Below are 27,264 nucleotides of genomic sequence, written 5' to 3'. Positions count from 1 at the left end.
ATGCAAATCAAAACTACCCTAAGATTCCATCTCACCCCAATTAGAATGGCGATTATCAAGAATACAGGCAACAATAGGTGTTGGTGTGGATGTGGAGAAAAAGGTACACTCATACATTGCTGGTGGGGTTGCAAATTAGTGCAGCCACTCTGGAAAGCAGTGTGAAGATTCCTTAGAAAACTTGGAATGGAACCACCATTTGACCCAGCTATCCTACTCCTTGGCCTATACCCAAAGGACTTAAAATCAGCATACTACAGTGATGCAGCCACATCAATGTTTGTAGCTGCTCAATTCACAATAGCTCTATTGGGGAACCAACCTAGATGCCCTTAAATTAATGAATGGATAAAGAAACTGTGGTATATATACACAATGGAATATTACTCAATCATAAAGAAGAATAAAATAATGGCATTTGCAGGCAAATGGATGAAGTTGGAGAATATCATGCTAAGTGAGATAAACCAATCCTAAAAAATCAAAGGACGAATGATCTCTCTGATAAGCGAATGATGATACATAATGGGAAGTGAGAGGGAGGCAAGAATGGAGGAAGGATGGATTGTATAGAGAAAAAAAAGAGGGATGGGAGAGGTGGGGGGAGAAGGAAAAATAACAGAATGAGATAAACATCATTACCCTATGTACATGTATGATTACACAAATGGTATGACTCTACTTCATGTACAACCAGAGTTTTACCCCATTAGTTTACAATGAATCAAAATAAATAAATTTTAAAAAAAAATGAAAGTAGTGTCAAGTCAAAGCCAGTGATCAGTAATCCCCCAAAGCCTGGTTATTTTCCTTTGTCCAATTCACAGTCATCTGGTAAATGGTCCCAGCAGAGAGGGTGGGAGATATGAATTTCTGGTGGTGAGGAAGTTCTTTCCGCCAGGGACCCAGCCTTCCCCTCCTGTAAGGGACTCTGAGCCTGTGAACCCACTCAAGTCTGGAAACTGACCAGGGCCTGTGACTCCATTTTGATGATTCAAGTAAGACTTTTTTTTTTTTTTTTTCACCAAATCTAGAACTTTTTAGACTTGTAAGAATCCAATAAGACTTTAAAAGTTCGGCCATCGTGTTAGTTCTGGAGACAGCGTGACCAATTAGCCCATGCCAAAATCTCCACAAGGTCCAACTGCTGAGCACCACCCTCTCCCTGCCTGACTGTGACCACATCTACCATGTCACTGGCTATCAAGTGCAGCCACTAAGCCCCTGCTACCCTGGGTCCCCACTGTTTCCCACTCTGGGAAGCCCACCAGCAAGAAAAGCACCAGAAATCACAACTGGATTTTAAACTTCAAATGAATATCTGAAGGTTCTCATCTAGATTTCTGAATATTGATATAATAGAAATGTGGGATTAATAGTCTCAACTTATTCTATTTTTTTAAAAAAGGCAAAAAAAAAAAATCCTTTGTTCAAATCTGCTATTGTTTGAATGTCCCCATCGAAACTCATGTTGAAACTTAATCTCCATTGTAATGTATTAAGAAGGGAACATTTAGTAGGTGATTTGTAGGTCGTAAGGGTTCTGCCCCAGGAAGGGATTAATTATTTCATAGATTCATGGGTTAATGGGTTATCTCCAGAGTCTTATTATAAAAACTTCTTTGGCTCTGGCTCTCTTATGCACCCCTCTCACCATGAGATACCCTGTGCCCCCAAGATTATGTAGAGAATTCCCAGGAGTAAGAAAGCCCTCATCAGTTGTGGCCCTCTGACCTTGGATTTCTCAGACTCCAAAACTGTGAGTTGAATAAACTTTTGTTATGTATAAATTACCCAGTTCCTGGTATTCAGTTACAGAACGGAAAACAGACCAAGACAAAAATCAATAAGGAAAGCTGAAAGTTGAATAGAAAAATGGGCAAAGGCCAGGCACCCTGGCAGTGACTGACTATAATCTCAGCTACTTGGTAGGCTGAAACAGGAGGATTACAAATTTGAAGCCAGCCTAGTCAATTTAGCTGTAATGAAATAATGAAAAACTAACAATGAAAAGATTCAAATTCACTCATAACATGAAAATAAGAAAATGAGGTACTATTTCTTTAAATTATTAATTATTTTTCATCTATGGGAGAGAATATGGAGAAAGAACCCTAGAGTCTTAATGTTTTACAGTTGAAAGTATAAGGTGGTACAAATTTTCTGCTGGATAACATAGTAATATACATCAAAAATATATTTACCTTTGATCCACAGTTCCATTTCAAAAATTTACCCTAATGAAATGATAACTAAATACACACAGATGTCACAGAGCTGTTTTTCTGAATCAAAATTGGAAGCAACCTAAATGTTCTGCAATAGGGATTTGTTTTAAATAAATTATGGTAGATCCATGAAACAATCATTCATTCACAAAACATTTAAAGAGAACCTACTTTGTATTCAATACCATAGTAAGGGGCTGGGGAGATAGCTCAGCTGGTAGAGTGCTTGCCTCATAAGCACTAGGCCCTGAGTTCAATCCCCATACCACAAAAACAAAAACAAAAAAAACCATAGTAAAATCCAGAGCTACAGATCATCTCTTTTTCTATGGAAGTTGCATTTTAGAGGTTGGAGTCACAGAATAAAGAGATAAGTAGGAATTTAAAGGCTGGGTGTTTATACTGTTTATACTGTGCTGTTATGAAGATTAGAAAGGTCATATGAGGAAGGATGACTGGGGGTGGAGCTACTTCAAATTAAGTAGGTGGGAAAAAGCCTGATATAGGAGAAGACATTTAAGTAGGGATACAAGTGACAAGACAGACATTAGAAATCATCAGGTAGCTGGGCACAATGGCCCAGGCCTGTAATCCCAGTTACTTGGTAGGGTGAGGCAGGAGGATCACAAGTTCCGGGTCACCCTAGGCAATGCAGTGAGACCCTATCTCAAAAATAATGAAAAAGGGCTGGGGGTGTAGCTCAGTGATATAGTACTTGCCTAGCATGAGGCTCTGGGTTCAATCCCCATTACTATGAATAAATACATAAATAGTCATTAGGTAAGTAGGCCTGTATTTCTTGGCATAAAGATAGTATAAAACCTGTTTTTCCTAAAACTCTATGGGTGGGGATAAGTTGGGTAGGATGGGGGTAGATGATTGAAACATGTCTGAATGAACCAATACTGTTCAAAATGCTTTCCCAGTGGCTTGTAATTGAACACCTGTCTCAAATCTGATAGGATATAAAATTAAGTAACTGATCATGAAACTCAGTAATGTCCTGGAGAAACTGGTTTCTTTCTGTCTCTTTCTTCTGCATTCTGTGGAGTTTCTTCATCTCTCATGATGCTAACATGTGGCAAACAGTTTCTTGGGCTGTGTCCTCATTTCCATCCAGTGGGAAGTAGATGGTGTCTTTGTGTCATTGTCCCAGAGAAAGACACACACTGCATTCTGGTTGCACTGGCTTGGGGTCACGTGACCATATCTGACCAAATTCCTTGGCCAGGGCAACAGGCTAAGCTTAGGTGTTTAGCTTAAGGCATTGAGGATCCAACAATCCCTAAACAACCAGTCAGAGAACTGGGGAGGGAAAGAACATTTACATTTCCCAAAGGAAGTTTGGGGGAACTTTTCCTAAGGGAAGGGTGGGGTGAAGTATTGGATAGCAAATAGTGGTTGTAGAAGTCAGAAAAACGCCAAAAAGTAAATTATGCATGTATCTTTGAGCTTTGGATCATGGATTTACTAGTGATTTTTTCTTTCTTTTCTATATTTGCTGCATTTCTGAATTTTTAACAATGAGAAATATATTCATCTTATAACTACAAGAGTACATAGCGACTTGTACTTTTCAAATCTAGCGAAAGGAATCTGAAGATATGTTTCTTTGGCTTCAAACTTGCCTCTCTTCTCCCAAACCATTATCCTTGCAACAGATCTGGTTATTCTGGTCTTTTCTGTAAGTAAAAATGAAGTACTCACAGAAATACCCTGTCTCACTTACCAATCCAGCAGCGTCTGCCTGCTCACTCTTCTTGCACGCTTTAAATGTGCTCTTCTGGGCCACTGTAATTATTCAGCTGGTGGAGAGTTCTCTTCAGTGACAACTGAGATACCTCAAACTAAGAATAGGACTCTGACTGATGAAGGAAGGTGACAACCATGAGCTGGGAGGGACCCAGCTCACTGCCAGGGCTTCTTTAAAAGACCTCACACTCAGTTTTATTCTTCGCTCCTCGATTTGGCCATCAGTCTGGGCTTTTGCTACTCCAACTATTTCTGTGAACTCTTGTCAGCTACATAGTCACACTCACAATATGGGCCAGAGAAGCTTATCAGGGTCCAGGGAATGTTCATTCTCAACAGGCTTCTAGCTGGGAGTGGCAGGACTAAGTTTGCCAGACAATTCTCTATTGTCCATTTAAGACTCTTGCCTCAGAGGCATTTTGATTTGAGGCCAAAAGGATATTTTTGCATTTGCTAAGAGCTTGAGAGAACCCAGTGGAATTGCCCACTCTGCATAGGAGACCCTGTTTGAAAATGGAAAAGGATTTTGAAGCTAGAGAGTGGGGTTCCCTGTGACCTCACTTCATAACTTGAGTAGCTTAAGCTTTTCAAATCTCAGTTTTCTCATCTTTAACATTGGGGTGGCCCTCAAGCCGGTATTAGAGCACTTATCTAGCATGTGTGAGGCCCCAGCACTTCCTGTAATGTAATATAAAGCAGCTCTCCCCACCCTTTCCGCCACACCCATATCCCTGCCTCCCAACTACTTGTCAGTCTGTGAACATCCTAGCTAGCTATTGGTTCATTAGTCAGCTTGCAAGTATCCTTCTCCTTTATTGGTTCCCTGTTAGCCCAAGGAATTCAACTGCATAAGGATAGGTTCCCTGCCATCTTTTCTCATGCTTTCTCTCTCCTACTCACTTTCTTTCTCTCTCCTCCTCGCTTTTCACATTCTCTCCTGACTAATGAACCAATAGCTAGGGAGACACTGTTTGCTTAATAAACCCTCTTATGTCAATTCCCGTGTCTGGGGTGGTTTCCTGGGTTCTTATACTTCCAAAAGAAAAAAAAAATGGTGTGGGATGGGGGAAATTGGGGTTATTAAAACCTACCTCTCAACATTGAGGGAGTGTTTAGAAAGTATCTAGTACAATAAGTTCCCAACAGTCAGGCAATATTCTCCCATGGTGGAGAAATTCCATGTTCTCTCAAGAAGTTCCATACAATCAAACTCTAAGACTCAGAGTAGCAACACAGAATATGCACCCTGATATTTGTTCCTCCCTCCTTCCCTCTGGCTCCCTGGGATCACCTTCCACATAAACTACCTCTGGCATAGATCCTTCTCTTGACCTCTGCTTTAGGATATCCAGGGTGAAGTGGTCACAGATGGACAAAGACAGCAAAGCATTCTGAGGTTGTTTGTAGTAACACTTTCATTGGATCATTTGCCCCATTTGGTTGCATGAAACATTATGACCATAGCCATGTTCATATGATTGTGAGGATTTGGGATTATTGGGAGGGGTGTTACTGATGGTGCCACTACTATGGGATATTTGGCTCATTAATTTCAACAAATTTTATTTCTAGCAAATGAAGCAATAAGGACTAGATGTCTATGAATTGGATGTTTATGAACTGGATATGTATGACTTAAAGTAAGCCACAACACTGGAGGTGATAAGGTCCAAGGCTGTAGACTGAGTGAAACCTCCATTCCTCATATACTTGTTCTTTTTTATTTAAAAAAGGGGAGAGGGAGCCAAGGGTGTAATCCACATACTGTGGAGGCTGGAGCAGGAGGATTGCAAGTTCAAGGCCAGCCTGGGCAATTTAGCCCCATCTCAAAAGTAGGTAGGGTTAGGTATGTAGCTTAGTGGTAGAGCACTTCCCTACCATGTGTAGGGCTCTGGGTTCAATCCACAGCACCACAAAAGAGGAAGAGGAAAGGACTATAAATTACCAATGCCAAGAACAGAGTTCTAGCAAGTTCATCATGGGGGTTAGAGATGGTCAATGTTTGGCCAATTTCATTTTATCCATGGTATACAGTCATTTCTCAGTTTTTCTTATGCTTCTGCATGACTCTGCATGTTTTCTGTCTTTGCATCCCTCACGGCTGAGAGGGTTAGAGCAGCGCAACCACCCTCATGGTTACCCTACAGCATCTACATGTGGCTACAGTATCATCACAAGTCCACAGATGCCAAAGTACTGAAGGATGTTGGAAAGTTCATGAACATTGTATTCTTGGTTCAGTGCTCTTGTTACTATGGATGTCTAGCAAATTACCTCCAAACTGAGCAGTAAAAATGGCCATTTGTTATGCTCATGGATTCCATGGGTTGGAGTTTGGACCCACTGCAGCAGGGACCACTTGTCCTATTGCACCACAGTGTATGGGACCTCAGCTGGAAGACTCCAAGGCAGGGGGCTAGAATCATCATGTAATTGACTAGTGGTTGATGCTGGCTCTTGACTGGGGTCTCTGTTCTCCATGTGGCCTTTTTCATGTGATTTCTCTGTGAAGGCTGGTTTGGGTTCCCTCACAGCATAGAGACTGGGCTGTGAAGCAAGCGTTCCAAGACAGGGAGTCAGGAGGAAACATCTCCTTTGAACTTGTCTCACAAGTCATGCATTATTATCTCCATAAACTTCTATTCATTGAAGCAGTCATCAAGACCCACCCATGGTCAAGGGGAGAGTAAATGGAATCTGCCTTTTGATGGAGTAAGGGAAGGTTCTACAGAACCTTCTACAGAAGACTGTAGGACAGGAAACATTGCTGTCACTATTCTTGGAAAATATAGTTGGCCACATTTGCATACAGGTCCTTAAGAGAATATGCACTAGTATGCCCAAGAATCTGGCTAATAATTTTTTAAATAAAGAAAGGGCAATGGTGTTAGAAGGGAGCAATGGCAAACTGGATGCAGTGGTGCGCACCTGTAATCCCAGCAGGTTGGGAGGCTGAGGCAAGAGGATCGAGAGTTCAAAGCCAGCCTCAACAACTTAGCAAGACCCTGTCTATAAATAAAATATAAAAAAGGGCTGAGGATGTGGCTTATTGATAAGGTGCCCCTAGGTTCAATCCCTGGTACAAAAACAAAAACAAAAAACAACAACAAAAAGAAAGGTGCAATGACTGACTCTACTGAAATGAACAAGGATAGATGCTTGGCCTTGTCCTCTGCAAGATCCCCGAGAGAAAGTCCAGGAAAAAGAAATGTCAAAGGAAGAATTCTAGATGAAAATGGTCAATCAGTAGATTTAAAAACTCTGTCCCATGATAAGGTCCTTAAGTTTTCTTATTTTATTTTTGGTACTAGGGATTGAATCCAGTGGCACTCTATGACTATGCTACAGTCCCAGGCCTTTTTATTTTGTATTTTGAAACAGAGGCTAAGTTGCCCAGGCTGGCCTTGAATTTGTGATCCTCTTGTTTCAACCTCCTGAGTCACTGGGATGTGCCACCATACCGGACACTTATTTCTTTGTTTGAGAAGGATCTCACTATGTTGCCCAGGCTAGCCTCTAACTCTTGGACATAAGTGATTCTCCTGAGATGAGGCAAAAGGACAGTCAGTGTAGAAGTGAATGATTGAGTCAGGAAGATGGGGACTGATTCAAAGGAAATAAAATGCTGATACCTCTAGAACACTTCCCCCTCCTCACCTGTTGCCAAGGCCATCTGCTTCCATGAAATTGTTCCTCTCCAAAAGGAGTTGTTAATGAGTACCCCCTGGGTACTCCCCTCCTGTCTTTCTGGGCAGCTCTTCTTCTGGCTTTTGGTCACATATGCAAGATAAAAGGGGCAGGACACCAGACGCCCTCCCTTGAGCACAGCTTTGGATCTCCTCTTTCTCTCTCTTCTATCCTTTTTGCTCTTGACTCAGTGTTTCTTGGGTATTTAATCTTCAACACCAGGGGAATGGGACCTGATCCTGATTTTCAAGACTGGTCTCACTCCTGCCTCAGCAGCCTGGGTACTGGGACTACACAGGTGCACCACCATGCCTGACTGAGAGTTCTTAAGTTTAAGTAGTGAATCTTCTGGCAAACATGATGTACAGAGACTTGTAAAGGCCAGGACCAAACCTGCCTCCATCAACCACATGTTTAAAGAGCCTCCAGTTCTGGCAGCCTGTGAGTGGGGTTGGAAGGACCACAAGGAAGACTGCCTGTTGGCACGGATCTGAGAATAAAGATTGTGTCCTTTGCTTGACTTGTAGGGTCACATTCCTAGTCCTCCATGAGGGCTCATGCTGTCACCTATTGACATTCCAGAGGTAGCACAAAACTTTTCAAACCACTCGGAAACTGTATGAAGAGGACCCTTGAGGCTGGAATGTGCTTTTGGACCAATTTTCATCGCGTTTCCTCAGGAAGGGGCCTGAAAGTTGCAGATAACTCCACTGGAAATTCAGCCCCTGCTGAGAGGAAACATTACTGACTGCATAGATTCACATACATTTATTGAGCGATTATGGGACACTAAATGCTGCATAGGGGTAAGATTGTACCCATAGCCCTGACGGTCCACCAGAGTCTGATGGGGGAATGTTAACAAAAGGGAGAAAGTGCCCAAAGCAGGTTAGGGAGAGAACTACAGAATGCCAAGGAGAGAAGAGTGAAGTTGAATCTCTGGCTCCCTTCCTCTCACTGCAACTTCCGGTCACCCCTTTAAGAAGAGTCCTAAGGGAACTTAGCATCTGGGGCCTATAAGTAGACCAGAGTGATAGGACAGGGAGGGCTGCTTCTCTTCTGAAAGCCCAAGCTTGGACCAGACATCTTGCTCACACTCATTCATGCCCAAACTCAGACAGAATCTCCTCCTGACATCGCAGGTCAGCATCTGCAGGCCGTGGTGGAGTGGAAGAGTCCAGGGCTTTGGAAGGGAAACCAGAAAGGAGAGGGGAAGTCTTCAGCTTAGAACACTCCAGGGGGAGGGGTTTAGATGGCTTTTTAAGCCAGTCAAAAGCAACTTATTTGGTGTTCTTCTATCTCTGTTTTCCCTCAGCTCTCATTTCTCAACCTAAATAACCTCAGATACCTTCTTGTTTTGATAGAACTATTTCTCCTCGAGTTCACTAGTTCTATTCACTACTTCACTAGCACTGTTCTCTTCCATTTAAGTGTGCCCACAAATGTTACCTACTCTTGGAATCCTTCCAAGGGTCCCCCAGTAGCTGTGTCTCTCCTGACAAATAACTGACCACTTGGTAAAAAATGCTGCCTCTTGCTCCTTGGGTGGCTTTTGTCCTTCTGTAGGTCCTAAGCTCTGGGAGAAGCAACTGTTCCTTTTTCTTCACTTTAACTTCACAGGCATCTGCAGGATGTTCCGTAAGTAGGATTCATAACAGGAAAAGATACATCAATTCACTTTCTTCCCCTTTGACTTTTTCGAGCACAAGAGGATGAAGAGAAAGCTGGGAACTTCCACAGAGAAGGACAATTCCCAAAGTATTCGTTTGTCATACTTGCACCAGTGTTGGGGCTACTGTGTATTCCTTATTATACTGTAGTAAGGCAGAGCTAAGCTGAGACAGTCTTCCAGGTTTGAGACATGGAGGTTCTGAGAACAGGAAGTGGGTCCTTTTTAAGTGGCGAACAGCCATTCTCTGTGGCCCTCTGTCACAAAATGGCATGGAGAGGTGTAAGGTGACTGCACTGGGCTCAGACTTTCTCACCTAGATGTTGAATGCTGAGATTCCTGGAGGTGCATTCCTAAAGAAGATGTTCTGTATTTGGTTTCCCATTCCTTTAAAGAGCTTAATTTCAATCTCCCTTCCCTCCCTTCCCCTCCCTCCCCTCCCTCCTCTCCCCTCCCCTCCCTCCTCTCCCCTCCCCCTCCCTCCCTCCCTCCCTCCTTTCTTCCTTTCTTCCTTTCTTTCTTTCTTTCTTTCTTTCTTTCTTTCTTTCTTTCTTTCTTTCTTTCTTTCTTTCTTTCTTTCTTTCTTTCTTTCTTTCTTTCGTTCCTTTTGTGGTGCTGGGAATTGAATTGCACATTCTAGGCAAGTGCTCTATCACCCCCAGTTCAAGATTTTAATTTCAATTGTTATCAAAGTAATACATTCCTTTAGTTAAAAATATTTTTAAAATCACCTAAAACAAAATGAAGCAGCCCCTGTTTCTTCACCTGTTGCCATTCTTCAGTTCTGTTCTCTGACCCAATTTCTTTCAAACTCATTTAGCATTTTTTTTCTGATTTTTATCCCCTCCCCACCACCAAATTCTAAGTAGTATGCCCGTGCTGCTATTTTTGATACTATCTATCTGATGACTTACTGTTACAGAGGATGTGTCTCTCTTAATCTCATCCCTATATAAATTCCCTCCTACCATCTTCTCAGCAGTTATTTTATCAGTGAAGATAAGGTTCTGTTACATAGAGCAGAACTCAAAATAACTGTTTTAAATAGAATTTTTCTTCTCTCTTATGTAAAAGAAGTTGGGAAGTAGGCCGATATGGTGGATCTGCAGGCATCTGAAAGGAGACTTTCCATCCTTGTTGGCTCTGGCTTCCATCTTCAAGGAGTAAGAAGAAAGGCATTGAATTAGCTAGGATAAGCTGGGTTGTGCTACAGTAATGAACAGCCCCCAAATCTCTAGCTTACAACAGGAGTTACTTCTCTCCTCTCTCACATAGCATACCCATCTTGGGCTGCTGCTCTGCTTCTTTGACCTTCCTCTGCAACCCAGGTTAATTGTGTAATTTCTGTCTGAGGCATGTGGACCTCCATGGCAGATACACAAAGCAAGTAAAGTAAATCATACATTAGCTCTTGATGCTTTTTCTTGACAGTGACTTGTGTCATTTCTACATATATTTTATTATATAAAATGAGTCACATGGCCAATGAGTCAATAGGATAGGAAATGATAATTTTCTCCTATGGAGGGCCAGTGAATATTTGTGAATGCATGTATCATATGGAATAGGAGGGAAGGGAAGAGGCAGCTCATCTTCCAGCAAAATTAGTCTCTATATGGAGCCTTCTTAGTAATCCTATACAATACACTTGCATCTTTTTGATAGAATTTGGTCTACTTAACTACCAGGTAGGCTAGAACATGTAATATTTTGAATGTGGTGCAGTCTGCCTAAGTAAAATTTGGATTCGAGTACTATAGTAGATAGGTAGAATGTATGTTTAGTAAGCAACTAATGATCTCGCCAAAACTTTATCATGGTTTTGACTTAAACCTGTGTTTACATTTTGATGAATATGCCATTTTTATTGTTGCCTCAAATAGCATTCATACTATTTATCCTTTATCTTTAATAATTCATTTTTCCCCTGTAGTTATTACTTCATTTTTTTCCATCTGTTCTGTTTTTCCTAATTCTCCAGTAAGTCTCTTATGGACCTATCAGTCACTGTCCCACACACTCAAACACTGCCAGGTTTGTCCCCTCCTACCTCTCTCCCATAGTCCTTAGCTGCTCCTGGACTGCCTGCTTCCTAGTCTGGTGCCCAGATATCACCTGGATTACCTTTTGCTGCTCTCTCATGTTAATTCTCCCATGTCTTTTGTTCTTGGTGATTTGTCTGCTTTTGAATTACTTTGGGGAGAATATCATTTTCTAGTAGCTTCCTGAAAAAGAATGCAAGGCAGATGCATTTTAAAAGACTTTGCAAATCTCAAAATAATCACATTCTGTCTTTACACTTCATTTTTAGTGTAGCTGAACTTAGAATAAAGTTGAAAGATAGCATCCAATGGTGCTGGGAGACCCGTGCCATTCTGATTCCTCTGTGTGTGTGTGTGTGTGTGTGTGTGTGTGTGTGTGTGTGTGAGAGAGAGAGAGAGAGAGAGAGAGAGAGAGAGAGAGAGAGAGAGCAAGTTTAGTTATTTATTTGGGATCCTGGGTTGCTCTTTAACACTTTCTTTATCCTTCAAATTTTAACATTTCCCCAAGATATGTGTTGGAGAGGATTTTTTTTCCCCCTTCATTCCCTTTAGGCAACTAGTGGGTCTTTCAATCTGTCTTCAACTCTAAGACTCAAAAAAAATAAAAAAAGTTCTTTGTTAACTTTCTTCCTTCTTTTTCTCTATTTTCTCTTTCTGAACCTCCAGATTATATAAAATATTGGCTCTCCTAATTTTTTCTCTACTCTTTCTCATATCTTCTTATTATGTATCTTTTTCATCATTGTGTTTTTTTCTGTGACAGGTTTTCAATTTTATTTTCTAACTTTTCTGTTAAGTTTTTGTTGCTGCTATTACATGTTTAATTTCCAACATCTCGTTCTTGTTCTTTGACTATTCATTTAAAAACCTGTATTCAAATTTAATGGCTGTACTCTTGTCTAGTGTCACGCTGACAGCATTAATAGTAGTGTTTAGTTTTGCTATGAATTTTCCCCATTTCCTTTATTATCTTCGTTTCCTCTGAGTTCCTGGTTTCCTTTTACTTTCATGATCTCTCGTTTCCTCTGACATCTGGTAACTCCTGGCACTCATTCATATTTGAGAATGAAACCCATGGAGCAAGATAAGGAAGCTCATGAAAGAGCGAAGATATGCTGATGAAAAGAGAAAAAAAGAAATAAAAGGAACAGAAATGCAAAATGAAAACAAGATTGAATTGATAAGTTTGTAGGACTTTGTTCTGGACGTGGGCACAGCCAACTACAAGTTTGACTGCGATGAGAGGAGGGGTAAGACAAAATGTTTTACGTGAATGAACTTATAATTTTTATATTCTGTTCAACGAACAAAAAAGAACAAGCAACATGTAAATTATTTAGACATACAAAAACTAAGTTTAACTATGAAAAGATGTGTCTAGATGGAAGTAAAGTTAATCTAAAAATGACAAAATAAAACGATAAGCACAGACTTGGAAAGGACATGTCAGGAGATATAATAGCTGTTGACTGTAAAAAATTGGAAAACATATTATTTCTTCTTTAAAACGTTTTTATTAAGATATACTTTGCACACCTAAAATTCACCCACAGTTCAGTGAGTTTTAGTAAATCCATACAGTTGTCTGATCATCCCACAGCCTAATTTTAGAGCTTTTCAGCACCACAAAATTTCCCTCATGGTCATTTGCAGTGATCCCTGCTCACATTTTTTATTTTTTTTAAGTTGTGGATGGACACAATACCTTTATTTTATTTATTTATTTTTATTGGTGCTGAAGATTGAACTTAGTGCCTCACATGTGTTAGGTAAGCACTCTACCACTGAGCCACAACCCCAGCACCCTGCCCGCATTTTATGCCACAGAAAACACTGGTCTGTTCATTGTTTCTACAACTTTACCTTTCTAGAAATTTCAGATAAGTAGAGCTGGACAACATGTGGTCTTTCTTGGTAAACTTCTTTCACTAAACTTAATATTTTGTTTGCATTGAATGTCTATGCTTTAGTGTGTGGTTAAAATGACTCTGTGGATTTTTAAGGAGATTTATTGAGATATAGTTAATAGCACAGAGTTCGCCCACCACATTTCAGGGGGCTGAAGTAGCCCAGTGACAGAATGACTGTCCAGTGGGCGTGAGGTCCTGGGTTCTATCCCCAGCACTGCAATTAAGTAAATAAATAAATTAATTAATTAATAAATAGCAAAAATAAAGTGTAGTTCATTTCTCTTCACAGCTGAATTATAGTCCATTGATGGATATATCACTTTTTAAAAGTTCACTCATCAGTTGGTGGACATTTGGGGTGTTCCATATTTTGTCTATTGTAAATGACGCTGCTATGAACATTTCACATACAAGTCTTTGTGTGGACATATGTTTTCACTTCTCTTGGATGTGTACCTAGGAGTAGAATTAATGGGCCAATTTTCTGTGTGTTTACTCATTTGAGGGACTGAGACTGTTTTCCAAAGTGGCTTCACCATTTTATATCTTTACTAGCAATGCATGAAGGTTCCAGTTAGTCACAGTCTTCCCGAATCTTATCATTTATTATCTGTTTTTTTTAACAATTACACTCATCCAGTGGGTATGAGGTGGCATCTCATTGTGGTTTTGATTTATATTTCCCTGGTGACAATGATGCTGAGTATCTTCATGAACTTGTTGACCGTATGTATATCTTTGGAGAAACATCTATTCAGATCCTTTACCCTTTTCAAAATTAGGTTGTCTTTTTACTATTGAGTTATAAGAGTTCTCATAGATTCTAGATACAAGTCCCTCATAAGAGATATGATTTGAAAACTATTTCTCTCATTCTTTTCCTTCCTTCCTCCTTTCCTTCTTTCCTTCCTTCCTTTCTTTCTTTCTCTTTCTCTCTTTCTTTCTTTTTTCTATTCTTTCTTTCTTTCTTTCTTTCTTTCTTTCTTTCTTTCTTTCTTTCTTTTCTTTCTTTCTTTCCCTCCCTCCCTCCCTCCCTCCCTCCCTCCCTCCCTCCCTTCCTTCCCTCCTCCCTTCCTTCCTTCCTTCCTTCCTTCCTTCCTTCCTTCCTTCCTTCCTTCCTTCCTTCCTTTTTGTACCACAGATTGAATCCAGAGACTCTTAACCACTGACCCATGTCCCCAGTTCTTTAATTTTTTAAAGTTTTGAGACAGATTCTCACTAAGTTGTTCAGCACCTCACTAAGTTGCTGAGGATGGCTTTGGACTTGCAATCCTCCTCCCTCAGCCTCCCAAGTCTCTGGGATCAGAGGTGTGAGCCACCGTGCCCTCTTTTAGCTTTCATGATGATGTTCTTTGTCGCATATATGTTTTTATTTTGATAAAGTTCAAATTATCTATTTTTAATTTTGTTGTTGATGTTTTTTGGTATTCATACTCAGTTAACTTTTAGGTACTTTTTTTGAGAGGTGTGTGTGTGTGTGTGTGTGTGTGTGTGAGTGTGTGTGTTCTAGGGATCTAGTAATCTATTTCAGTTGAATACTGAATTAATTCTGCTAAAATTTAACAACTCTTCTCCAATATATGTCCATATCCACCCAGTGCTATTATTTTTGCATGCATATAAACTCCACATATGTTATAAATCCAGCATTATTAGGTGTAAAGAGGAACTATACCTAACAACTTAATTACAAATTATGAAGCTGAAAGAATACATCAGAATACATGAACAAATCCACAAATATGTAAAAAAAATTTTTTTTTATTTATATAAAAGTTTTTTATTTTTTACTTGTTTTTCTTTTTCAGTACAACTTACAGATTCATCAACGGCATTCTTGTGCATCCATTTTATTATTTTATTCTTACAAGTAATTGTATATAACTACAGGTACAATATGATGTTTCATTACATGTGTACACTGTGGATTAAATCAAGCTGATGGACATATACATCATATTAAATATTTGTCATTTTGTGGTGATGATATTTAAAATCTTTCAGTTATTTTGAAGCATACAAGGTAAAAAATTTGTGTGTGTGTGTGTGTGATAGTGCTGGGATTCAATCTAGGGCCTCATAAGTCCTAAGAACACACTTCCACTGAGCTGCACCACTAACCAAGATTTTTTTTTTCTTTTTTGCAGTACTGGCAATTGAGTCCAGGTGTTCTCTACCACATCCTCAACCCTTGTCCCCACTTTATGGAGAAGAGTTACTCTAAGTTGCCCAGACTGGCCTTAAATTTGCAATGCTCCTGCCTCAGTCTCTGAGTTGCTGGAATTACAGATGTGTGCCCCAGTGCCAGGCCAAGACTGATTTATTTCTTTTCTTTCTTGCTCTCTCTCTCTTTTCATACTGGGGATTGAACCAGAGGGTCTTTACCACTGAGTCACATTCCCCTCAATTCTTATTTTCTAGTTTGAAGCAGGGTCTTACTAACTTGCTCAGGGCCTCACTAAATTGCTGAGACTAGCCTCAAACTTGTGATCCTCCTGCCTCAACCTCAGGAGTTGGTAGGATTACAGGTGTGAGCCATAGTACCCAGCTGACATATTTCTAATAGAGGTATATTAAAAAAAAGAAAAAAACAAGCAATAAAGTTTAAAATTTTAGAAGATTGAGCAATTAATAAGTGAGTTTGATTTAGACATTCTTTGGGATAACATAGGATATTTACAAAGGATTACCTAAACATTCTTTTCAAAGAAGTCTCTGCACATTTCTAAGAACTGATATTTAAGGGCAGGCAACATTTTACTAATCATGCTGAAATTAATTAGGAATATATATTTTTAAACCACATTTGTATTTTATAAGCTTTAAAAATAATCTCTTGAAAATGTATGAGTTTAAGAGACAATCACTGGAAATTACATAATATTTAGAATTAAATGACTACAAAAGCAGTATCTATAATCTTATGTCCTTGAAAGCAGCATATGGAGTTGTCTGAGAGGAAAAATCAAACCCTTTTCCCTACTCCTACTATAATAATACTCAATACAGAGTGCTTCAACTCGGGTCACCAAAATGTGTGGGGATTTCTCCTTGCTGACAATCAATTTTCTAGTGGATACCAATGCATGTCCCACAGTTCAGTCCCCAGTCCAGACTGTCTGCACTTCAGACACTAGTCATAAGTCCCAGACCTGTGCTTCTGACCCATCAGCTGCAAATGGGGGTTACCATGACCCCCTTGTTGTTCAGTTAATTAACTAGAACAGCTTTCAGATCTCAGAGGAATACTTCACTTAGTTCACTCACTTATCATAAAGGGTAATGCAAAGGATGCAGGTGAGTAGCCAGACGGAAGATTTGTACTACTCGGAAACAGGCGAGGAGCCACCATGCCCTCTCAGGTGTGCCACCCTCTGAGGCTCTCCGTGTGTTCTACGTCTGTGGGCTCCTCGAACACCATTCAGGGATCCTTAGGGAGACCTGGTGACGTAGGCATGATTGCATATTAACTCAGCCCACATTGCATATTAACCGTCCCCTTCTTGGAGGACAAGGAGTGAGGTTAAATGTTACAAGCCTCCAGTCATGGCTTAGTTTTTCTGGTGACAAGCCCCGCTCTAGGAGCCCCACAAGAGTCACTTCATTAGCACAAAAGATGTCCCTGTCACTCGGGGAGTTCCAAGGGATTGGGAGCTCAGTGCCAGGAAGCAGGGGCAGAGACAAATATATAATTTTTCATTATTTTATAGTATCACGATAGTAAAATGTATTTTTTTCTTTTTCTTTTTTTTTTAAAGTGGTCTTGCTAAGTTTCCCATGCTCCACCTGGAACTCTCCATCCTCCTGCCTCAGTCTCCCAAGTAGCTGGAATTACGTGAAGCCTCCACCAGGATAATTTGTTATTTTTCCAAAACAAAGCAAGTTTAAAAGTAAATGAGCCGGGCACAGTGGTGCACGCCTGTAATCCCAGTGGCTCGGGAGGCTGAGATAGGAGGATTGCAAGTTCCAAGTAGCCTCAGCAACTTAGTGAGGGCCTAAACAATTTAGTGAGCCCCTGACTCTAAATTAAAAAGTATTTTTAAAAAGTTAGGGATGTGGGCTGGGGATATAGCTCAGTTGGTAGAGTGCCTGCCTCGCAAGCACAAGGCCCTGGGTTCAATCCCCACCACCGCAAAAAAAAAAAAAGTCAGGGATGTGACTCAGTGGTTAAGTGCTCCTGGGTTCAATCTGTGGTACCAAAAAAAAAAAAAAAAAAGAGTAAATGAGAAGAATCTTACATATAGATTATACGTATTCTTAGATAACATATAGAATCTAAGAAGTTAGAAAAAGAACAACAGAGTAGCCTAAAGTAAACAAATGAAATGAAATTATAAAAGAAAATAAAAGTAAAAATTAGAAAATGAATCAATAGAAAAGATCAATAAGGTGATAGGTTGACAAAAAAATATGAAACTAATTGCTAGCCTGACTGATCAAGAAAAAAAAATCAAGGACACACAAATATCAAATACTGGGACCAAAGCAGTGAAAGTAATTATTTATGCAATTGAGATTTTTTTAATGTAATTACTTTTTTTAAAATTTAGCTTTTAATTTTTTTACAGACTGCATTTTGATTCATTGTATATAAACAGGGTACATCATTTCGTTTCTATGATTGTACACAATGTAGATTCATACTACTCGGGTAATCAAACATGTACATAGGGTAATGATGTCTTTAAAAAGAGAATGCTATAGATAGTTTCAGACCATTACATTTGAAAATTCTGATGTGTTGAGACAGCAAAACAAATCCTTTCTTTTTCCTCAATAATGGGACCTCTGATTTTTAATTGAGTATATCACTGCCTAAATAAAGATGACATTTACTAGCATTCTTTGCAAGAAGGAGCATATCTGTGAATATGTACATCAATGAAACAGAGTAGATGTTGCATGGCAACTTCTGGGAAATTCTCTAAAAAGTTGACTGGCACCTGCTCTTTGCTCCTTTATTCCTTTCTCCAATTAGGTAGCTGGAATATGGACATGATGTCTGGAGGGAGTCACATAAAGAGTTTGGCTGAGCTGCAAGATAAAACAAACCTACTCCATGATAACTTTTTGAAGGTATCCAGGAATCCAGTATAACCCTTCCTCTGGAATTCTTTCATGTCTCAGAGAAATACACTTATAGCTTATTGGGCCAATGTTATTGTAACCATCAGGTGAATTGGAGGAGTAAAATTTTTTAAAGGAGTACTCAACTATTGATTAAAGGATTTTTTTTTTTTTTTTTTTTTGCGGGTCTCAGCTTCTAACACCAATTTTCAGGAGTTTCTTGGTATATGATGGGCAATTCTTGTGCATGCATCTCAGTTAGAAAATGTAACAGTCATCTAGTCCCTTCTTAGGTTTCACAAAACACAACTGTACAAGGAGATGTCTATCTAATCCAGGCCATTTCTCCAAAAATAAAAATTTATTTCACTAATATAATTTCTCTAAACCAATTTGTTTTCAACACCTCTCTAGAGAGACATTAACTTCTCATTTCCATGTCAATTATAGTACAATCTTTTTTTGTACCTGTCTTCTTCTTCTTCTTCTTTTTTTTAGTGCCATCTTTTTGCAGATCACTCAACACAGGCCTACAACAATGCACATGACTCAACTGAAGTGATCTAGTGTGGATATCCACAGCCAAGATCAGTTTTGTAGAGGCAGCAACAAATACGTGACAGCTGCTACAGAAGACCAAGGGACAAGCTGTCATAGATTGTTAGACACAGCCTAGTTCAAAGACAGTAAAATAGCTTGAAGTCAGTGACAGATGATACATTCTGATATCGATAGAGGAAGCCCTTCCTTCTGGAGGGTGTTTGGTTTTTTGTTTGTTTGTTTTAAATTAGAGCTTTATAGTCATAGTTGTTGTTTTAAACCTCTAAATTCTGGGGATGATTTGTTCTGAGCCAAGATGATGAAATCATTTACAAAACAACAGGGAAATGCATCTGCTTCTAAATTTATCCAAATCCCTTATTAAATAAAAAGAGGGACATTTGCATAATATCTATTCCAGACTCCACATTTTCTGTGCTTCTGATAAAAGAAAAGATCATGCCTGAGCCATTGCCTTTATTGTAATGTCAGCTTGTTCTTTCTGAGAATAACCATCTGGGCTGGGAACACTGAAAGTTACTCTGGCCAGAGAGGAAAGACAAGGAATGCAGATAAACCACAAATCAGGTTTGTGGCTGCAAACTCAGACTAATCGTTATGAGCATTTACAGCAAGGAGTCAGTCATTTCAAAATGTGTGCCTCTGGAAAACGAAGCTTTCCAGAACTGGAAGGTTTTCCCTGTCCTTGCTTCCTATCTAGTTCCTGTATTCTCCTGCAGAGGAATAAAGTGTCAGAATTTCATTTGAGCTATCTATGGGTTCTATTATTATTATTATTAACTGGGGATTGAACCCAGGGAATTTAATCACTGAGATACACCCCCAGTACTATCCATTTTTAAAGAGAGTATCATTTTTGTTATCAATAGCTGTTGAAATCTGCTGTAGGCACATGAGGGTTCCTTGTTCAATCATCTCTAGTTCATAGTCTGATTGAAACTTTTTATAATAAATCATTTCTTTGAAAGTTTGACAAACAACTCCAAACAAAAATATTGGTTATTCAATGAATATCGACTTATATTGGTGTTTGATAATTGTATACTCAGAATATACATAACTCCCTAAGAAATATCTAGATTATTTCTTCTAGAAGAGACTCTGGAATACATATAGATGAAATGGTGTGATGTTTGCCATTTGTTATAAAGTACTTCCCTGGTGGAAGAGGGAGAATATGGATGTAACAAGATTGGCCATGGTCAGTCTCGGGTACATGGGGTCTATCTACTTTTGTGGATGTGAGAAATTTCTATTAATAAAAGCAGTATAAAAAGGTATGTCTATGTTCTAGCAATTCTGCAATATATGCCAACAAATTGAAAGCAAGACCTCAAACAGATATTTGTATACCATAGACATAGCAGCATTATTCACAATAGCCCAAAAGTGGACAAACAACCAAATGTCCATCAACAGAAGAACAGATAAACAAAATGTGTCATGTACACATAATGGAATATTATTCAACCCTAAAAGGGAAGAGAATTGTGATGTGAACTACAACATAAATGAACTTTGAAGACATTAAGCTAAGTGAAATAAGCCAGTCACAAAATGACAAATACTATGATTCCACTTACATGAGACATGTGGAGTAGTCAGATTCATAAAGACAAACAGAACAGTGCTGGGTGTAGTGGTGCACACCTGTAATCGCAATTTGGAGTCTGAGACAAGAGGATCACAAGTTCAAGGCCAGCCTCAGCAATTTAGCAAGATACTGTCTCAAAATAAAAAACAAAAAGGTCTGGTGATGTAGCTCAGTGGTACAGTGGCAAAGCACCCCTGGATTCAATCCCTGACCAAAAAAACAAAACAACAACAAGAAATTTAAAAAGAAAAGAAAGCAGAACTGTGATTGTCAAGGGCTGAGAATGGTGGAGAGTTCTGTTCAGTGGGTTCAGAATTCGAGCTTTGCAAGATGAAAGAGGTTTGGAAGAGGGATGCCACACAACAATGTGAACAAATTCAAAGCCCCTGAACCGCACACCTAAAACGGTAAATTTTGTGCTATGTGTATTTTCCCTCCATTAAACAATTTTAAAAGATACCTAGTTTTTTAAATGCTACCAGTGAGAAGTAAGAAAGAAAAACTAAACTAATGCATGAAAGGGACAGACATTGCTTCATCTACAAAACATGGGGTGATCTTCACCTGCATCCTCACACGTCCACATTGTTGGTCAAACAGCCTCTCTGCTTTCCTCTCTTGCCTTCACCTTTGTCCTCAAATCTCCCGTGCTTCAGAGGCAGGAGTGAGGCCTCAGAACCAGCCTCGGGCAGAGCCAGGGAGCAGGGAGGGTCACCCTTCCCTGGTCTCTCCCCAGGGCCCTCATTTGTCTCAAGGAGAGTTCAGAGATTATCCTGCCTTCCTCTCTTCCCCAGACACAACCACTAAGCCCTTGAACCCCTGTTCTTTGAGAAGACTGAGGCCCAGAGGAAGAGGAGGCCATTCCCTGTGAGCAGTGGAAGGAGACAGGAGGACAGACGCTGCACACTGGCTTCTCCCTCTCCATCATGTGATTTTCATTTGCCCAGGTCTGTGGGTGTCCCCAGAACTACCTAGAAGTCCCTTTGGTCTTGTTTTGGGAAAAGGTCCCAGAATACTCTTCAGGGCGCAATAGAAGCTCTTAAGAGTGCATCATTTGGAAGAAGTTCACTAGTGGGAATTAATCCATCGGGAGTTAAAAATGTCAGAGGTCATTTAAAAACACATTCTTCACTCAACACAGCAGATGTTAGTCTGTAAACACAGCCACTTAAAGACAGGCAGGGCAAGATAACAAAAAGTTGGATGAAAGTATTTTAAAACATGTTGTGTATGCCAAGTACCCATCCGACTTGTTTGTTCAGTGTATTCTTTCTCTGGCACCCGACTCTCCTCAAAGTGGCAGAGATGGGCAGAGTAAGCCAGAACTTTGAAAAAGATGTGGTTGCAGTGAAGAAATCCTGGTGTGGGGAAATTAGAAGTCGCCAGGGGTGATGTGGAATGTGCTCACAGCGCACATGGAAGGATCCCGTGCTCTGTGCTGGTGGCGTCGTTCAGGGTTGACGCTGAGCTTCTTGGCAGTCAGAACAAAGTGGGTAACACCACCCGCAGCGATCATTAAGATAAAAATAAACCAGCTCTTCAGGAGAAACAGAACTCCGGGAACTTTCATTGTTATCACTCCCAGGAGTCCTTTGTGAGATAGAAGGGACAGAGTCCTCAACATCACTCCTACCTGAAAACAATGGGCACGTCCCACGTGCTCCCTCTGATGTGTGTCTCAGCGTGAGAAAACAGTAACCCAGAAGATAAAGCCATTTTGGACTTTCCAGAAATGGCTGTGGGTGTAGTCCAGGTGTGTGTCTCTTAGATGACCAGGCATAGTTCAAGGACAGTGTGTTAGGCCACCAAGTGGCCACTCTCTGACTGACTGTTCTTTCCTATCTCAATCAACACCTTTGACAAAAATCAGACAACAGAGACCCATCTGACTTTGCTTCAAGGACTTGTCTATGAAGCTGCCTACTCCTTTCTTAAACTTCAGTTCAGATTTTTGTGAACCAGTTCACTTTCTTGCACAGGGTGTTAGTCCAGGCTCAGCCCACAGGGTCACCCAAAGTCTTATCCCTGTGGTTGTCCTGAAACTGGCTGCTCTTGCAATACCCTGATCTTACTGTGACTAGATAGATAGCAAGGCAAGCTCTCCGTATCTCTTGGCAAGAAAATTTACCCCAAGGTCAAATTTACTTCCTCTACCGGGCCCTAAATTGCTTTGTTATCTTCCCAGCAGTTGAAGTGATAAGAGAAAAGCATTCAGATCTGGAACTAAAGCAGATATGTTTCTGGGAGTGAAGCACAAGCAATTTTTTTTCTCCTGCCACCTTCACTGATATCAACAAAAATGTTTTCACGCAAAATTCAGAACGCAGTTTTTTATTTTCTAATTTGGTTTAATCAGTCAGCAGGTCAGGAGTCATTAACAAAAGTTCAACATGGGGTATCTTTTTCTGCCCTGCATAGTTTCGTTATGATGGGCCTGATCCTTTGTCTCCCACATGGGCTCTGGGGGGTGTCAATGACCAGATACCAATCATTACTAGGAACATCCTGGAACAAAATTTTTATGAATGCCAGGTACAACTAAGGTGAAACACCTCAGACCCTGATCATAAATAGCCCAACCCAAAAGAGACTAGTCAAAAGGCATTAACTTGTCTTTGGCCTTCCAAGAGTTGAAGTGAGGGTCTTGTTAAACTGAACAAGTTTGGCCTACAGTGGCCACCTAACATTTTAAGTTTGGCCTTCAGTTTCTAGTGAATTGTCACTGAGCCTGATGGGTAAACTCTGACCTCCTCTTATAACAGGTAAATGTGTCTCAGTCAATGATAAGTGGCTACCTGATCAAACATATTCAAATAAGACTGACGAGAGGTGTGACCAATAGGGCTGTCTCTGTACCTCACTTTGGTTTTCTGTACGTCACTTCCTTTTCTTAGCCTATAAAGACAACTTGCCCATTTGGTAGGATGGAGCATTTGGAACCATTTTTGCTTTGTACTGTTGCTCAATTCTAGAATCACAAAGCCAATCAAGACCTTCAAACTAGTTTCATTGTGAGCTTCTATTTTAAGTTTCAGAGGGGAACTTTGTCTCTCCTGCCACAGGTCTAATGAAAGAGCACATCATCCGCCACCAGCAAATATGATGGGTTCCCAGCCAGCCCCTCACAGGGAGTGTGGCCAGTGATGTTTGCTCCCTCCCCATCCCTACCTGCAGCACTTGTTTATGGGGACTGGCCCTCTATCCTTCGGGTGGTCAGGAGTGGTTTGTTCACAACTCAAATCTGAGCATGGTCCCATCATATAGATATTTTTGTTACAACATCAAAATAAAAATATTTGTTTGAGAAAATGAAAATTCTGGAACATTAAAAGACAATCTGTCCATAGTCATGATCTTCAATATACTTACACTGTTCGTAACTCTGATTAACTTGCTTGATGAAAAAAAATGTACTCTTGATTTGCGACTTTAATTTCCTAAGGAATCTTCACACTTACTGTTCAACCAACCCATTCCCTTGCTCTGAAGCACCTTCTGGTGATTCACATAGTGACTGTTCTTGTCTGTCCTTCTCCCTGCTGCTCTTCTTCCCATTCCTAGAGTGTGGCACCTCCCAAGGCTAAAAGGTAGAGAGAGGCCACCTGTAGCTTTGGTTGAATTATATGGCAGAACCTGAATGCAATAGCTAACAGCACATTCTTTGAGGTCCTTGCCTGGCTAAGGGATGCACCAAATTTCAAATCAGTAATATATACCTGCTTTCGTTTAGGGTGCATGATGCAGAGGCAGAGAGAACAATGTGGGGCTGGCTGTCCAGGTTGTGGACTTTCTAGTGCAGGTTGATGTATATGGATGGACTGTGTGGGGCCCCAGGGATGGGGAAGCTGGGTGAGGAGATGGAGCCTAGAAAACCTGCATCAGACAGAAAGACCTCCTCACCCAAAGAAGGAGAAGGCAGCCTCAGCCTCTGGGCTATGTGGGAAACAGCATCTCCTGCCCTTTCCCAGTCGGTTTCCCCATGCCCACTTCCCATGGACAGGAAAAAGACTTACCACCCAATGGACCTGGTCTCAAGCCAGTAATATGTAAATATAAATCTAGGGACTTCCAGATTAAGCGACTCCCCATCCAAAGACTTTTCTGAACATTTCTAGCTAATGAAGCCAGCTTGAACTCAGAAGTTTCATAGTCTTTCCTTTTTAATCCTATGTGCATCAACTGTGATTTGGCTTGCCTTTGAAAAAACTTGATGTTTTGAGATAATTGAGATTCACATGCAGTTATGAGAGATCCCACCTTGTAGCTGGGATTCTGAGATTACCATTGGGAGAACCTCAATAATGTAAGAGAACATCTTATTTTAATTTTAGTACAGTATCATGACCAGAAAATTAACAATGGTACAGTTGATCTGCCTTATTTAAATTTCACAGTTTAGTTCTATATACATTTGTTTTATTTTTATTTTTCTGGTTTTTTTTGTTTGTTTGTTTGTTTTGTGTGTGCGTGTACTTATTTTATGCAGTGTGTACTTATTTTTATCACAGTGTGTAGATTCTGGTGACCACCACAGCAAAGACACAAAAAAGTTTAAGATCCCTCTCACATCTTCCCTTCATGTCTAACCCCTGTCAACCACTAGTCTTTCCCCTTATTTATGTAATTTTGTCATTTTAAGAATGTTACTGGCTGGGGTTGTAGCTCAGTGGTAGAGTGCTTGCCTAGCACATGTGAGGCACTGGGTTCAATCCTCAGCACCACATATAAATAAATAAATAAAATAAAGGTCCGTCCACAACTAAAAAAAATGTTAAAAAAGAAATGTTACTGAGGGGCTGAGCATGTAACTCAGTGTAGAGTTTGTGCTTAGCATGCAGGAGGTCTTAGGTTGAATCCCACAACTGAAAAAAAAAGTTACATAAATTGAATCAGATAGTACAAAATCTTTTGAGATTGACTTGTTTTTTTACTCAGTGTGGTTCCCTGGAGATTCATCCAAGTTGCATCTATCAATAGTGTCTTCCTTTTTATTGCTGAGTAATATGCTATGGTATTGATGTGTCTCAGTTTGTTTAACTGTTCATTCATTGAAGGAAATCTGGATTGTTTCCACTTTGGGGGTACAAATTAAGCTGCTACAAACATTCATATGTGGGTTTTTGTGTGAAGATATTTTCATTTCTGTGGGATAAATGCTCAAGAGAGCAACTGCAGAGCTGTATGATAGTTGCATGTTTAGTTTTTCTAGAAACTCTCAAGATATTTCCTGGAATGGCTGTACCATTTTACATTTCCATCAGCAACATATAAATGATGCAATTAACTGCATCCTTGTCTGCATTTGGTGTTGACACTACTTTTTTATGTTAGTTGTGGTTTTGATTTTCATTTCATCAACAACTAATAAAGTTGAATATCTTTTAATGCATTTATTGATATCTGTATATTTTCTTCAGTGAACTAACTTCATATTTTTTGCTGATTTTTCTAATTAGACCATTTGTCTTTTATTGTTGAGTTTTGAGCATTTTCATGTATTGTAGATATTACTTCTCTGTCAGATATGCCTTTCCCTAATCTGTACCTTGTCTTTTCATCCTCTTAACAATGTCCTTTGCAGAGGAAAAGTTTTTATATTGATGAGTTCTGATTTTTCATTTTTCCTTATAGAAGTGCTATTAATGTCAAAACTAATAATTGTTTGCCTTGCTTTAGAGCCCAAAGATTTTTTCCTAAAAATTATAATTTCAATATTTTTATAAGTCTTTGATCTACTTTGGATTAATTTTTGTATAGGCAGTGGGGTCAATTTAGATCAATTTTTTTTCTTGTTCATGGATATCCAATTTCTCCAGCACTGTTTACTGAAAGAGTCTTTAATAATTTTATTTATGTATTTTTCATTCACAAATGGAAGAGAGAGTGAATAAGGCAGATTTTAATGACATAATCATAACCACACAGCAGGAAGAAGGGAATTCTAAGAGAAAATGTTGATTAGGTAAGAAGAAAAGAGGGCCCAGGGAGGAACTCACAGAGGAAAACAGGAAGGGATTTGATTCATGCATTATCCATTGTCAAGGGGGAGAAAGACCATGGTGGGAAGGAGAACAGAACAAATCCATTTGCATACTTTCTAACATCACTGGGCTGGTGTCATTCTGTGGGTTGGGGAGGTGAGGAGGGAAAGGTGTCCAGGTGAGTTTGGGGAGGTTGTGCACAACTTGGAGCAGCCACAGATTTCCTCCAGGGAGCCTCCTAGACTACAGTGGTGGGAGGAGGTTAGGGCGCAGGGCACCCTAACTTCCCTAGGGTCTGACTCAATGAGGTGTCTCCTCCAGGAGAAGCTGCAGGAAGGCCTCACTCTAGCCTTGTGGTTCTGGAATGTAACACTTAAATGCTCAAGAGGCCTCACAAGAAACACGAAGGCCTTGCATTCCACCTCTTGGTTCCCTGCCCTGTGACCGTCTCCAAAAATTTCTAGGTTATTTTTGGAATGGAAAAACCAAACATGATATGGCTTCTTGTGAAGATAAGGTGATTGTTCCTGTTTTTCTTCAACAGGCAAACCCCATTCAAGTACAATGAGGCCGAAGCAAGAACTGTTTTGATGAAATTCATTCTCTCTGTGCACCTTGTTAGCGATTATAGAGGAATCTAGAGCAAAATATAATCAAATACATGGGGACTTATATGGAAGGAGCAAACAATGGAATGGTGGTAAGACCCTACTTTGTGATCCTTTGTTAGAAAAAAACAGAAAAGCCACCTGGCTAACTTTTGGATCTGAGAT

The 27,264-nt window shown here is 40.0% G+C and overlaps 1 long non-coding RNA gene across 1 annotated transcript; it reads left to right on the top strand.

Annotated features, from left to right (window-relative positions):
• The first annotated feature begins 8,382 nt into the window (after positions 1–8,382).
• LOC306644786 lies at positions 8,383–15,658 on the top strand. Its single transcript, XR_013759474.1, has 3 exons — positions 8,383–8,473; positions 9,288–9,425; positions 15,436–15,658. It is a non-coding gene; the product is annotated as an uncharacterized lncRNA (long non-coding RNA).
• The last annotated feature ends 11,606 nt before the right edge of the window (positions 15,659–27,264 follow it).

This window comes from Sciurus vulgaris (assembly GCF_902686455.1).
Source record: "Sciurus vulgaris genome assembly, chromosome: 15".
Classification (NCBI taxonomy): domain Eukaryota; kingdom Metazoa; phylum Chordata; class Mammalia; order Rodentia; family Sciuridae; genus Sciurus; species Sciurus vulgaris.
Note: the sequence above shows the minus strand (reverse complement) of the source record. Positions and strands in the feature narration are given on the sequence as shown.